Raw genomic sequence first — 17055 nt, 5'->3', positions numbered from 1 at the left:
GAAGAACATGTCTCATATTAATTCTTCCAAGGACTAATCAATGAAAATGAATATTTTCAATTCAATATTCAAAATTTAAGTGACCATAGCTAAAAAAGTTCAATATATATATATATATATATATATATATATATATATATATATATATATATATATATATATATATATATATATATTAATAACACCATTCTCTAGAGAAGACCTTGTGAACAATATAGTCCATGTATCCCATGTAGCATGTCATATAGACATTCCAAAACAATAGAAATTACATATATGTCCACTACAAGTTAAAGAGAAATATGCTAGTTTTGATTATGGAAATAAAAACAAAAAAGTCCTCATTTTGCAAAAAAGTATTCATGTAAACTGGATTTTCCTGGTCCCATGATAACTGTCATTGATGAAGACAGAGTAGATGATCTTCTCAGGATGATATCTATGGCCAACTTTAGATAGAGCATCAAAAATTCCATTATGTTCTTGGAAAATATGGGTGAATGTCAACCCATAAAACAATCCAATCATCTTCCTAATCCCTTTCATCTAATAGGAAAATATAGGAGGATCAAAGAAAATATTCTTTGCAACCCATTCAATAATCACTTTGGCGTCACTAAATACATTGATCAACTTAATGGATAACCATTTAGTGAAATATAATACACCCCAGAGTGCCATGATCTTCGCCCTAGTGTTGGAGCCTGCCCCACTATTCCAACAAAAATAAAAGTATTGACTAGACTTTAAAACAATGTATGCCCCATTGCGACATATATTGATATTTGCAGTGCTATCGAAAAACCCTTATGAGTATTTTCACTAGATGTCCACAAGTTTGATGCATCTCATTGGTCCCTTGTTGGCCACAGGTCCAATCTCGTTGAAGTATGAACAAATCATAATGCATATATGCTTTATGTCCAATGAAATATTTTAAAAATGCAAGCATTTCTACACCTCCAAATGGCCAACATAATATAGAAAGGAAGAGATAGGTGGTAATTGTAGCCCATCTTAAGTCCTAAATACAAGCATCCACAAATGTTGTATTCCAATCAACAAATATCTTTAAAGTGTTCAACACTGCAATCCATATGGATACCACAAATAGACAATTTAGCATAAGATGTGTCACGCCCTTAAGTGCAACCCTACATAATACACATCTGCCCAGTCCAATAAAACCCCGTGACATAAATTATCCTAGGTTAATATTTTATTTGACCAGCCAACCAAAACATTTTAGCTTTAGAGGAATTGTCCGATCCAAACTTTTTCTAAACCACCCCCGACCTATAGGACACTATTGAACATGTGTGATATACCTATAAGCCTCCTTTACAAATATAAACCCCTCTTCAATCTTGCTATCCCACGTGAAAATGTCTTCATTATCCCTTAATATGGTACCCGCCATAGATAAGTTTTGTATGTACATGTCCCAACACAACCATTTCGCCAAAAAGACCCAAATATCGCGAGCATAACTAGGATGGATATTGAAAATAGGATCATATGCCACTTGGATCTGATTTAAATAATATATTTCCATATTATGGATATGTCTAATGAGTGTTATAGGCAATGTATGATCACCATTGAATCCTCAAACAGGTATTCTAGCCCAATCTCCAGCAGTGTGCCTGATTCAATCTCCCATCTTAAGTTCCCAATTAACCAATGTTTAATTTTCATCAAAACATTCCATATGTATGAAACTGAGCAAGGTGCTCGAGCCTCTTTCTTTATCCACTCATTTATCGACATATTCCTTTGATATATCTCCTTTATAATATGTCGTCATATGCAATTTTTGCATAATGCATGCCATAGGCTCTTCACCCTCAAAGCCCAACTAAACTTCTCAATATTCATTATACCCCATCCACCATCCACTTTCATCTTGGATATATCTTCCAACCGAACCATATGATTTTTTTTTACGATGTTGGAACCAAACTAGATGAAATTAGAAATAATAAAATCAATTCACTTGATGATATTGTGAGGCAATAAATATAGATGCATCTAATAAGCAATGATGCTCTACAAGACTGACTGAACCAAAATCAACTTGCCACTTAGTGTCCACCACTTTAGAGACCAATTTGATAATCTCCAATCAAACAATTCAATTAGCCAACTTCAGTCTCTATTGCCATAATTATTTGATTTCAGATGGAAACTGGTGTATTTGAATCCCAAATCCATTGGGACTACCTCGACAAGAAATATATCAATAATGTTCAGCTCCAATGTTGCATCAATTAATATAGATTTTACATGGATTGTATAAAAGACAAAGGCATGACCAAAAGAAGAGATAATATGGTATAAATATTTCCATTCCCTAGCAGAAGCCTTCCCAAGAAATAAGATATCATCCACAAATATTAAGTGTGTGATGGAAATGTTTTTGGTGATCTGAAACCCTGAGAAATAACCCTGGAGATGAGCCTCAGAAATCATTATGCTCATCCCATCGATAACTAGTAAAAATAAAAGAGGTGATAGAGAACATCCTTGTCTCAAACCCCTAAAGGCCTTGAAAATCTGAGAACGCACCCCATTAATCAATACTACAAAGTTTACAAAGGTGATACAAGCCATAATCCAATTGACTATCTCCACCGAGAGACTAATCTTGTGTAGGATCATTTGTAGAAAACAGAAGTCACCACATTCATAAGCTTTAATCAAGTCTAATTTTAATAATAAGGCATTCTTCTTTTTCACCTAAATGGAGTGCATAGATTTATGTGCAATCACCACTGCATCTTGTATTTGTCGATTTTTTAAGAACCCAAATTGTTCTGGTGCAATATATTTTGACAGTGTATCCTTTAGAAACATTGCAATAATCTTCGAGATCATTTTGTAGGCAATATTGCACATTGAAATTGGCCTATAATCCATAAAGGATTTTTCCAATGATAATTTAGAAATCAAAGCAATAAACATGGAGTTTATAACACCAAATATCTTATAGGAGATCCTTGAATCATATATATCTTGTGAAGGGAGATTGAGTGTAGTTTATGCCTACCCCTTCATATTGCTCCATGAGTTGAGATTCAAGGCATAATCGCCTCTCCCTCAAAGACTTACTGTTCCCCATTTCCTCCTATAGTTAATCATGGAGTTGAGTCAGTTGATGGAAGGAAAGAACCAACACTTAGCTCACCATGGCCTCATCAAGTTAATTGTGATGGATGTTTTGAGCCACTTAAGGAACCCTATCCTATGGACTAAATTTGTGGACATGGATAGGGAAAATTTCATAAAAACCCAAGCCATCACACCTTGAGAAAGACCAACTTCTAACACTAGAGGTAAAGAAGGAAAACCAGAGGAATGAGAAGCAGAAAAATAGAGGAAGAGGCAACAAAAATAGAAGAAGAGGAAAGAAAAAAAGAGGAAGAGGAGGAAAGAGAAGCATAAATTAAACGAGAAGATGGGAAGAAATAAGTAGAAGGAATAGTAAGCCCTAAGGATATTTCTAAACGCCAAGAATCATAGAAACAACCACATCAAACAAGTTTATCTCCAAGGGATACTGGACAAGAAGTAGCTGCAACATTGGCTACATTGGGCACACCTATCAAGCCCAAGAGGAGCAAACCAAGACAAGGTCCCCTATAATTCAAAACTAGGAAAATCATCATAATTAGACAAGGGAAATCACAAACTCCCACAAGGGTCTGTATCATTATTGATGATTCACCAAGTAAAAAAGAAGAAGTAGGACCCAGTGAGGGAAAGATTGAGGAGGTCACTTCTCCTAAAACCAAAACCAAGTCATTGTTAACATCTATGGGTAGGCCCACCACTAGGTCAGTGACCTTCAAGAAACCCAAGATACAAGTTGCCTTTGAGCAAGCATAAGAAGAGAAGCTACAAGAGAGATAGGGTTTGCTACAGGAGAGGCAGAGTTTGCTATAGCAGGAACAAGGGAAGCTATAGGAGTAGAAAAATGAGCTACAGAAAGAAGAAGCCACCTCAAAGCCAGTTGGAAAGGACCTCCAAGAGCTCCAAGACCCTGATCCACAACCTAGCTTGGTGTCCTACTACAAATTTATTGGAGGAGGGATTATCCCTGAAAAAATTGTAGTCCCACTCCTCTATGGGTTGGAGACAGAGAGAGGCAGAACCCACAGGTGGATGAAAATTGCCAAATCCAAGAATGTGGAATATGTGGGCCTCATGGAGGAGAAAGCCATTGAAATGGGCAAGGAATTGAGTGATTTGAGACAAAGGGAGTCTATTATGAAGGAGGAGCTACAGGCATAAAACACAATGATGAGAGAGAGGTTGCATGAGAAATAAACACAACTTGCCACCATGGAAAGTCTCTCTATGGAAGCCCTGCAATGCAGGATGTATATTTTTACTTGTAGATTCAACACCTTATGTGATATGCTAAAACAAAAAACAATAATCTACTCTACTCATGAGCGGAAACCAAAAGTGATCAATGAAAACACTAAGAAGAAAAGGAAGAATTTCAATCGCACATAACATAATATTTTTCTAGGGAAATCAATTGCTGAAAACCCCAACTATTTATATTGCATTAACTAGAATATATGAGACCCAAATACAATGATTTTTCAACCCAAACAATCCTTACACAAGTACAATCTATCTCTTTGCTTCATAAACCATCTCAAGCCAACACTTAGCCAATTTTGCTGCCTACCAAGCCCCTACTTCCTTGTGCAATTCTTGAGATAATTAGCTCATATTTAATTGGGAAAATGCCTCACCACAACTGTGCAATCCTTCATAGCCCTTCTACTGATTGCATGAACCATCTATACAACTCAGAAAATTATATAACTGATAGTACATTGTCCCTGAACTCTAATCTCAACTGGGTCTTCTTCTGAACTGACATGCATGAGTTTTTTATGAGAGAATTTTCAATTAACTCGTGGAGCGATGAAGCTGCACTAAAGTTGATCCCCACTACTAGACCTCCTACTAGTTCCTCCAACTATTTGAACTAGTTTAACTGAATTTGACTCAGTTAAACTGAATTAAATAATTACAACTCAAAAGAACTGAACCTGGGCCCCTAAAATTTAGGAATCACTCTACATGACTCTATATAGACTTCCAACCCAAATTTATTGAGCCAACTAAGTCAAATTAACTTAGTTAACTATTACAAGTTGCTACGAAAATAGAATTTCGATTTAATTCCTAATTTAATTCAAGGACAAATTAAATTAGGATTTCTTGTTGCTATTTTTAACACTCCCTGTCAACAAGAAATGGATTATCTGCTACCCTGATCCTTCCTCTGTGAAATGCGAATTTACATCTTCACAATGCCTTTGCCAAAATATCTACATCCTGCTCCTCTGCAGGAATGTACTCCAGCAACATGATTCTCCTCTGCACACAATCTCGAAGGTGATGATACTGGATATCAATATGTTTGGACCGATCATGAAAAATTGGATTCCTAGAGAGTTTGATACAACTCTGATTGTCAAAGTAAATCACTGTTGGATCCATTTGCTGACCAAACAAACCAACCAGAATCTTCCTCACCCAGATAGCCTCACAAGTGACTTGAGGGGTAGCCATGTACTCTGCTTTTTCTTAACTGTGTGCAACTGATCTTTGTTTCATGTTGTACAAAGAAATAGTTGTTGACCCAATACGGAAGATCCCACCTTATGTGATCTTCCTGTCGGATGGACTTCCTACCCAATTAGCATCGGTGAAGCCTTGAAGCTTCACTACTTTTGTCCGTCTATACCAAATACAAAACTGAGTGGTGCCTCTGAGGTATCTCAAAACATGTTTGGCTACCTTCCAATACAATTTTGTAGGCTTAACCATAGCTTGACTAAGCTGGTTAACTGCATATTACATGTTCGGTCATGTGTTCACCAATTGACTTTTTGAAATTGACGTGACCTCCTTATGGATGGTGATACATGCATTCCATAACATGTATCCAACATCACATCTGATATCTCTGACGTGTTTACCTAATTTTCCGATGACTGCCGAAACAGGCCCTATACCGTCCACATCTCCATTTGTTGCCATCGTCCTATCCAGACCGTGCATGCAATTAAAGCATGGATGGACCAGCTACCTTCTGAAATTTAAATTTTGAATTTTCAACCTGCTGCACCATTGGCCTATCGTCAGTCGCTCTATTTGAAATTTGAATTTGAATTTGAATTTTCTGTCTGCCTACATGGTCATTAGGTTACCTTCTTGGTGTGTTTCTTCCTTTTTTGGCTGGGTGTTGCTGGACGATGGCCTTGCTTGGCTTCCTGGTGTGTTTCTTCCTCTTTTGGGTTGTGTGCTGCTGGACGATGGTCTTGCTTGAAATTTTTAGTGAGATAAAATTGGCAAGCATCAACAAGAATGTTTCCTCGGGTTATTTCAATAGCACCTATCAACGATGGGATCACATGAGTGGTAGGATTCATTTGGCATGTTTCAAACTCACAAGAATCAAACAATGAAAAAGAGTTTAAAGGTTTGTTTACTCTCCTTAAATGTGCAATGAAAAAAATTTTAAATTTTTTTTACTTGCAGGTTTCAAAAGACTTATATCTCACTATCCAATGGATGAATGATCAAATCCAGGTGACAAATTTTGGCCCTTCTACAAATTTATCATCAATTAAAAGTGGTAGCAAATTGGTTTTACTCATTTATATTTTTGGAATTATATGTTGCTAACTCTCTCTCTCATTTTCCTATAATAATCCTATTCACTAATATTTTTGTCTTCCAGCAAGATGTTTTGATAGAGGAGCAAATGCAATGCGCCATGGATATGGGGCACACATCGTCCTACAGGGTCACATACATATTTTCCAAAGGATTAAGTTCATTTTCAATCTACAGTTCAGGTAATTGCGATAGATCCAGATCGGTGAGAGTCATGAACCAATTCTGGTTCCGAAATCAAAGTTAGTTGATTAGAACCCACTAGGAAGTGAAACATCAGCAACAAATGAAACGAATTAGTAAATGAGCCTCTCGGCTCAATTATAATTTTTGGTTATTAGACTAATTAATTAATGAATAGAAATTCTGGGTTCGATCCTCAGTATGGTTATTTGTTCCAATTTTACCTTTCCTTGCCTTTTAATGGCTTCTGAACCTTTAACAATCTTTACCTTTCTTGTCTTTTAATGATTTTTAAAATTTCATCGATTGGTAATGTTTATAGTTCCAAATTGACCTTGGAATAATGACTGATACAAAATATCATTTTGGGTATAATTAGTTTCAGGACTTTTGAAAGATTCCTGATGATTAGAGCATAGTCTCATTCAAGGAACTAGAAGTTGAGATAAACAAGCTATAATTAGTCTTTTCCATTCTGAATTTTCTCATATTTAGTCTCATTGTCTTTACTTTAGTAGATGGTGAAGCGTAAATTTCTAATTCAGTTTTTTTGGTTATTAGATTAAATATTTTTCTATTGGGAATTTTCTCTTAATATTTAATTACATTATTTCTACTTGAGTAGATGGTGAACACATATTGAAATTTAGTTATATAATCATTTTTGTTTTAAGATTTTAGTACATGGTATATGTAATTAGTTTTTTTATAAATTAGTTAGAAAAGAATTTGTTATCATAGGAATGATCTCTGAAAAACTTTCTAAAAATATAATGATTCACTTTTCTAAAAATATAATGATCCACTTGGGCCTGTATTCTTGTTTTGCTATTTCAATTTTTTTATATAGTTTTGACAATCCCTTCAGTGATGGATATAGTGTGCATATTAGTTTTTTTATGTAAAGAATGTATTCCATTTTCAATTAAGATAGTAATGCAATCACAATACACTTAAGGGGTTCATTTTTCAACTAAAATAGTGAGTATATTTTTTTGGGGAAAAATTTTATGAACATTCCTAAAAATAAATATCTGGAATAGGTAATGTCAACATTATGTGCTTTCTCTTTAATAACATGCGAGGAGTAAGATCATTACTTTTTCACAACAGTTTCTATGTGCAAAATAATTACGTTCAAGAATATTAGCATCCATGGTGAGAGTCAATGGTCTTTTAATTAAATTCTTTGTAGCATTGAAGTAGCGGAAGAATACTCTAGAGAAAACTTTGAATCACAAGAAATCGGGCAAGAAATAAACAACTCTCAAGACAAGTAGGGAGAAAGCCCCGCCCAACAACAAAAAAGTGAACTCGACAACCCCTCAAGCATCAACAGTTATGAGGATTCGAATACCACACAAAATAAATCTTCATTTAACGGCAAAGCAGATCTCCTAGACCAAACTTCTTCTTCGACTATCATCAAAAGGATGAACACAATAGATCGCGAAGCTAAGACACCAATGTCCCAAGAACTAGAAGAGATGAAAGAGATGCAAGACAAAGGAAGTTGGAAGACCGTAAAAAAAAAAAAAAAAAAAAAAATACAGCACCAATCTCTCCAAGAAAGACGAGGAGCCAGACAATTAAAAACTAAGAAAATTATAGGTCTGACAGACAAATTTGGTCTCAGTGGACGTTAACCACTATCATCATCATCATCATATACAGAAATTGCGCATATACGGAAATTGTGCATATACGGAAATTCCATATACAGAAATTGCGCATATGCGGAAATTGTGCATATACGGAAGATATGCGCATATATGGAAATTGGGCATATACGGAAGATATGCGCATATCTTCCGTATATCCCTAACTTTCGTGTATGTGCATATCTTCCATATATGCACGTCGTTTATGTATCTGCATCGTATATGCACAAATTCAATATACATAAATTGCGCATATACAGAAACTGTGCATATACGGAAGATGTGTGCATATACGGAAATTGGGCATATACGGAAGATATGCGCATGTCTTCCGTATATCCCTAACTTTCCTGTATGTGCATATCTTCCGTATATGCACGTCATTCATGTATCTGCATCGTATATGTGCAAATTCAATATACAGAAATTGCGCATATATGGAAACTGTGCATATACGGAAGATGTGCGCATATACGGAAATTGGGCATATACGGAAGATATGGGCATATCTTCCGTATATGCCCAATTTCCGTATATGCACAATTTCTGTATATGGAATCTGCGCATATACGATGCAGACACATGAACGACGTGCATATACGGAAGATATGCACATACAGGAAAGTTAGGGATATACGGAAGACATGCGCATATCTTCCGTATATGCCCAATTTCCGTATATGCGCACATCTTCTGTATATGCACAGTTTCCGTATATGCACAATTTCTGTATATGGAATTTGTACATATCTTCGTTTATGTATCTGCGTCGTATACGTGAAAATTCCATATACAGAAATTGCGCATATACGGAAATTGTGCATATACGGAAGATATGCGCATATACGGAAATTGCGCATATACGGAAGATATGCGCATGTCTTCCGTATATCCCTAACTTTCCTGTATGTGGATATACGGAAACTGTGCATATACGGAAGATATGCGCATATACGAAAATTGGGCATATACGGAAGATATGCGCATATCTTCCGTATATAACTAATTTCCGTATATGGAATCTGCGCATATACGATGCAGATACATGAACGACGTGCATATACGGAAGATATGCACATACAGGAAAGTTAGGGATATACGGAAGACATGCGCATATCTTCCATATATGCCCAATTTCCGTATGTGCACAGTTTCCGTATATGCACAATTTCTGTATATTGAATTTGCGCATATACGATGCATATACATAAACGAAGATATGTGCAAATTCCATATACAGAAATTGCGCATATAAGGAAACTGTGCATATATGGAAGATGTCCGCATATACGGAAATTGGGCATATACGGAAGATATGTGCATGTCTTCCGTATATCCCTAACTTTTCTGTATGTGCATATCTTCCGTATAGGCACGTCGTTCATGTATCTGTATCGTATATGCACAGATTCCATATACAGCAATTGTGCATATACGAAAATTGGGCATATACGGAAGATATGTCCATATCTTCCGTATATGCACAGTTTCTGTATATACGCAATTTCTGTATATTGAATTTACGCATATACGATGCAGATACATAAACGAAGATATGTACAATTTCCATATACATAAATTGCGCATATACGAAAACTGTGCATATACGAAAGATGTGCGCATATACGGAAATTGGGCATATACGGAAGATATGCGCATCCCTTCCGTATATCCCTAACTTTCTTGTATGTGCATATTTTCCGTATATGCACGTCGTTCATGTATCTGCATCGTATATGCGTAGATACCATATACAAAAATTATGCATATACGGAAATTGGGCATATATGGAAGATATGCGCATATCTTCCATATATGCCCAATTTCCGTATATGCTCATATCATCCATATATGCACAATTTCCGTATATGCGATATGCGCAATTTCCGTATATGCACATACAGGAAAGTTAGGGATATACGGAAGATATGCGCATATCTTCTATATATGCCCAATTTCTGTATATGCGCACATCTTATGTATATGCCCAATTTCCGTATATGCACAATTTCTGTATATGGAATTTGCGCATCTAAGATGCAGATACATGAATGATGTGCATATACGGAAGATATGAACATACAAGAAAATTAGGGATATACGGAAGACATGCGCATATCATCCGTATATGCGCATATCTTCGTTTATGTATCTGCATCGTATATGTGCAAATTCCATATACAGAAATTGCGCATATACGAAAACTGTGCATATATGGAAGATATGCGCATATACAGAAGATATGCGCATGTTTTACGTATATCCCTGACTTTACTGAATGTGCATATCTTCATATATGCACGTCGTTCATGTATCTGAATCGTATATGCGCAGATTCCAGATACAGAAATTGTGCATATGCGGAAATTGGGCATATACGGAAGATATGCGCATATGTTCCGTATCTGCCCAATTTTCGTATATGCTTATATTTTCCGTATATGCACATACAGGAAAGTTAGGGATATACGGAACATATGCGCATATATTCCATATATTCCCAATTTCTGTATATGCACACTTCTTCCGTATATGCCCAATTTCTGTATATGCCCAATTTCTGCATATGGAATTTGCGCATCTAAAATGCAGATACATGAACGACGTGCATATATGGAAGATAAGCACATACATGAAAGTTAAGGATATACGGATGACATGTGCATATGTTCCGTATATGCATAGTTTCCGTATATGCGCAATTTCTGCATATTAAATTTGCGCATATACGATGCAGATAAATAAAAAACGTACATATACAGAAGATATGCACATACAGGAAAGTTAGGGATATACGAAATATATGGTCATATCTTCCGTATATGCGCAATTTTCGTATATGCACATATCTTCCGTATATGCACAATTTCCGTATATGCACGATTTCCGTATATTGAATTTGCGCATATACGAAGCAAATATATAAACGAAGATATGTACAATTTTCATATACAAAAATTGCGCATATACAGACACTGTGCATATACGGAAGATGTGTGCATATACAGTAATTGGGCATATATGGAAGATATGTGCATGTATTCTATTTATCCCTAACTTTCCTGTATGTGCATATCTTCCATATATGCACGTCGTTCATGTATCTGCATCGTATATGCACAGATTACATATACAAAAATTGTGCATATACAGAAATTGGGCATATACGGAAGATATGCGCATGTCTTCCGTATATGCCCAATTTCTGTATATGCGCATATCTTCTGTATATGCACAGTTTCCCTATATGCACATACAGGAAAGTTAGGGATATACGGAAGACATGCGCATATCTTCCGTATATGTGCAATTTCCGTATATGCACAATTTTCGTATATGCGCAATTTTTGTATATGGAATTTGCACGTATACGACGCAGATACATAAACGAAGATATGTACAAATTCCATATACAAAAATTGCGCATATACGGAAACTGGGCATATACGGAAGATGTGCGCATATACGGAAATTGGGCATATACGGAAGATATGCGCATGTCTTCCGTATATCCCTAACTTTCCTGTATGTGCATATCTTCCGTATATGCACGTCGTTCATGTATCTGCATCGTATATGCGCAGATTCCATATACAGAAATTGTACATATACGGAAATTGGGCATATCTTCCGTATATGCCCAATTTCCTAATATGCGCATATCTCTTGTATATGCACAGTTTTCATATATGCACATACAGGAAAGTTAGGGATTTACGGAAGATATGCACATATCTTCCGTATATGCCCAATTTCCGTATATGTGCAATTTCTGATTATGGAATTTGCACGTATACGATACAGATACATAAACGAAGATATGAACAAATTCCATATACAAAAATTTTGCATATACGGATACTAGGCATATACGGAAGATGTACGCATATACGGAAATTGGGCATATACGGAAGATATGTGCATGTCTTCCGTATATCCCTAACTTTCCTGTATATGCATATCTTCCATGTATGCATGTCGTTCATGTATCTGCATCATATATGCGGAGATTTCATATATAGAAATTGCGCATATACGGAAACTGGGCATATACGGAAGATATGCGCATATCTTCTATATATGCCAAGTTTTTGTATATGCGCATATCTTTCGTATATGCACAGTTTCCGTATATGGACATACAGGAAAGTTAGGGATATACGGAAGACATGCGCATATCTTTCATATATGCGCAATTTCCGTATATCCGCACATCTTCCATATATGCCGAATTTCCGTATATCCGCAATTTCTGTATATGGAATTTGTGCATCTACGATGCAGATACATGAACGGCGTGCATATACGGAAAATATGCACATACAGGAAAGTTAGGGATATACAGAAGACATGCACATATCTTCAATATATGCGCATATCTTCCGTATATGCACAGTTTCTGTATATGCGCAATTTCTACATATTGAATTTGCGCATATATAATGCAGATAAATAAACGACGTGCATATACGGAAGATATTCACATACAGGAAAGTTAGGGATATACGGAAGATATGCGCATGTCTTCCCTATATGCGCAATTTCTGTATATGCGCATATCTTCCGTATATGCACAGTTTCTGTATATGCGCAATTTCTGTATATTGAATTTTTGCATATACGATGCAGATACATAAACGAAGATATGTACAATTTCCATATACAAAAATTGCGCATATACGGAAACTGTGCATATACGAAAGATGTGCGCATATACGGAAATTGGGCATACACGGAAGATATGCACATGTCTTCCGTATATCCCTAACTTTCCTATATGTGCATATCTTCCGTATATCCCTAACTTTCCTGTATGTGCATATCTTCCATATATGCACGTCGTTCATGTATCTGCATCGTATATGCGCAGATTCCATATACAAAAATTGTGCATATACGGAAATTGGGCATATACAGAAGATATGCGCATATCTTCCGTATATGCCCAATTTCTGTATATGCACAATTTTTGTATATGGAATCTGCGCATATAAGATGCAGATACATGAACGACGTGCATATACGGAAGATATGCACATACAAGAAAGTTAAGAATATACGGAAGACATGCGTATATCTTCTGTATATGCCCATCTTCCGTATATGCGCACATCTTCCGTATATGCACAGTTTCTGTATATGCGCAATTTCTGTATATGGAAATTGTACATATCTTCGTTTATGTATCTGCATCGTATATGCGCAAATTCAATATATAGAAATTGCGCATATACGGAAAATGTACATATACGAAAGATATGCGCATATACGGAAATTGCGCATATATGGAAGATATGCGCATATCTTCCGTATATCACTATCTTTCTTGTATGTGCATATCTTCCGTATATGCACGTCGTTTATTTATCTGCATCGTATATGCGTAAATTCAATATGCAGAAACTGCGCATATACGGAAACTGTGCATATACGAAAGATATGCGCATATACGGAAGATATGCGCATGTCTTCCGTATATCCCTAGCGTTCCTGTATGTGCATATCTTCTGTATATGCACATCGTTTATTTATCTGCATCGTATATGCGCAAATTCAATATGCAGAAATTGCGCATATACGGAAACTGTGCATATACGGAAGATATGCGCATGTCTTCCGTATATGCCCAATTTCCGTATATGCACAATTTTTGTATATAGAATCTGCGCATATACGATGCAGATACATGAACGACGTGCATATAGAAAAGATATGCACATACAGGAAAGTTAGGGATATACGGAAGACATGCGCATATAGGGAATATATGCGCACATCTTCCGTATATGCACAGTTTCCGTATATGCGCAATTACTGCATATGGAAATTGTACATATCTTCGTTTATGTATCTGCATTGTATATGCGCAAATTCAATATACAGAAATTGTGCATATACAGAAACTGTGCATATACGGAAGATATGCGCATATACGGAAATTGAGCATATACGGAAGATATGCGCATATCTTCCGTATATCCCTAACTTTCCTATATGTGCATATCTTCCATATACGCACGTCGTTTATTTATCTGCTTCGTATATGCGCAAATTCAATATGCAGAAATTGCGCATATACTAAAACTGTGCATATACGGAAGATATGCGCATGTCTTCCGTATATCACTAACTTTCTTGTATGTGCATATCTTCCGTATATGCACGTCGTTCATGTATCTGCATCGTAGATGCGCAAATTTCACATACAGAAATTGCGCATATACGGAAATTGGGCATACGAAAGATGTGCACATATACGGAAGATATGCGCATGTCTTCCGTATATCCCTAACTTTCCTGTATGTGTATATACGGAAACTGTGCATATACGAAAGATGTGCGCGTATACGGAAACTGGGCATATACGGAAGATATGCACATATGCATACCTTCCGTATATGCACGTCGTTCATGTATCTGCATCGTAGATGCGAAAAGTCCACATACAGAAATTGCGCATATACGGAAGATATCCGCATGTCTTCCGTATATCCCTAACTTTCCTGTATGTGCATATACAGAAACTGTGCATATACGAAAGATGTGCGCATATATGGAAACTGGGCATATACGGAAGATATGCGCATATCTTCCGTATATGCCCAGTTTCCGTATATGTGGAATTTCTGTATATAAAATCTGCGCATATACGATGCAGATACATGAATGACGTGCATATACGGAAGATATGAACATACGGCAAAGTTAGAGATATACGCAAGAAATGCACATATCTTCCGTATATACTCACTTTCCGTATATGCGCATATCTTCCGTATATGCACAGTTTCCGTATATGCACAATTTCTGTATATGGAATTTGTACATATCTTCGTTTATGTATCTGCGTCGTATACGCAGAAATTCCATATACAGAAATTGCGCATAAACGGAAATTGCGCATATACGGAAGATATGCGCATGTCTGTAGTATATCCCTAACTTTCCTGTATGTGCATATACCGAAACTGTGCATATACGGAAGATATGCGCATATACGGAAATTGAGCATATATGGAATATATGCGCATATCTTCCGTATATACCCAATTTCCGTATATGCACAATTTCTGTATATGGAATCTGTGCATATACGATGCAGATACATGAACGACGTGCATATAAGGAAGACATGCGCATATCTTTCGTATATGCTCAATTTCCGTATATGCACACATCTTTAGTATATGCCCGGTTTCCGTATATGCGCAATTTCTATATATGGAATTTGTACATATCTTCATTTATGTATCTGCATCGTATACGTGCAAATTCCACATACAGAAATTGCCCATATACGGAAATTGGACATATACGGAAGATGTGTGCATATACGGAAATTGGGCATATACGGAAGATATGCGCATATCTTCCATATATCCCTAATTTTCCTGTATGTGCATATACAAAAACTGTGCATATACGGAAGATATGTGCATATACGGAAATTGGGCATATACGGAAGATATGCGCATATCTTCCGTATATGCCCAATTTCCGTATATGTGCATATCTTCCGTATATGGAATCTGCGCATATACGATGCAGATACATGAACAACATGCATATACAGAAGATATGCACATACACGAAAGTTAGGGATATACGGAAGACATGCGCATATCTTCCGTATATGCCCAATTTCCGTATATGTGCACATTTTCGGTATTGCATAGTTTCCGTATATGCACAATTTTTGTATATAGAAATTGTACATATCTTCGTTGATGTATCTGCATCGTATATGAGCAAATTCAATATACAGAAATTGCGCATATACGGAAACTGTGCATATACGGAAGATATGCACATATCTTCCATATATCCCTAACTTTTTTATATGTTCATATCTTCCGTATATGCATGTCGTTTATTTATCTGCATCGTATATGTGCAAATTCAATATGTAGAAATTGCGCATATACGGAAGATATGCGCATATACGGAAAATATGCGCATGTCTTCCGTATATCCCTAACTTTCCTGTATGTGCATATATTCCCTATATGTACGTCGTTTATTTATCTGCATCGTATATGCGCAAATTCAATATGCAGAAATTGCGCATATACAGAAACTGTGCATATACGGAAGATATGCGCATGTCTTCCGTATATGCGCATATCTTCCGTATATGCCCAATTTCCGTATATGCACAATTTTTGTATATGGAATCTGCGCATATATGATGCAGATACATGAACGACGTGCATATACGGAAGATATGCACATACAAGAAAGTTAGGGATATACAGAAGACATGCGCATATCTTCCGTATATGCCCAATTTCCGTATATGCGCACATCTTCCGTATATGCACAGTTTCCGTATATGCGCAATTTCTGTATATGGAAATTGTACATATCTTCATTTATGTATCTGCATCGTATATGCGAAAATTCAATATACAGAAATTGTACATATACAGAAACTGTGCATATACGGAAGATATGCACATATACGGAAGATATGCGCATATCTTCCATATAACCTAACTTTCAT

Source organism: Pinus tabuliformis, chromosome 9 (genome assembly GCF_031772625.1).
Source record: "Pinus tabuliformis cultivar Carrire ecotype Pingquan chromosome 9, CPIR1, whole genome shotgun sequence".
In the NCBI taxonomy this organism is placed as follows: domain Eukaryota; kingdom Viridiplantae; phylum Streptophyta; class Pinopsida; order Pinales; family Pinaceae; genus Pinus; species Pinus tabuliformis.
This window is presented reverse-complemented; position numbering follows the sequence as displayed.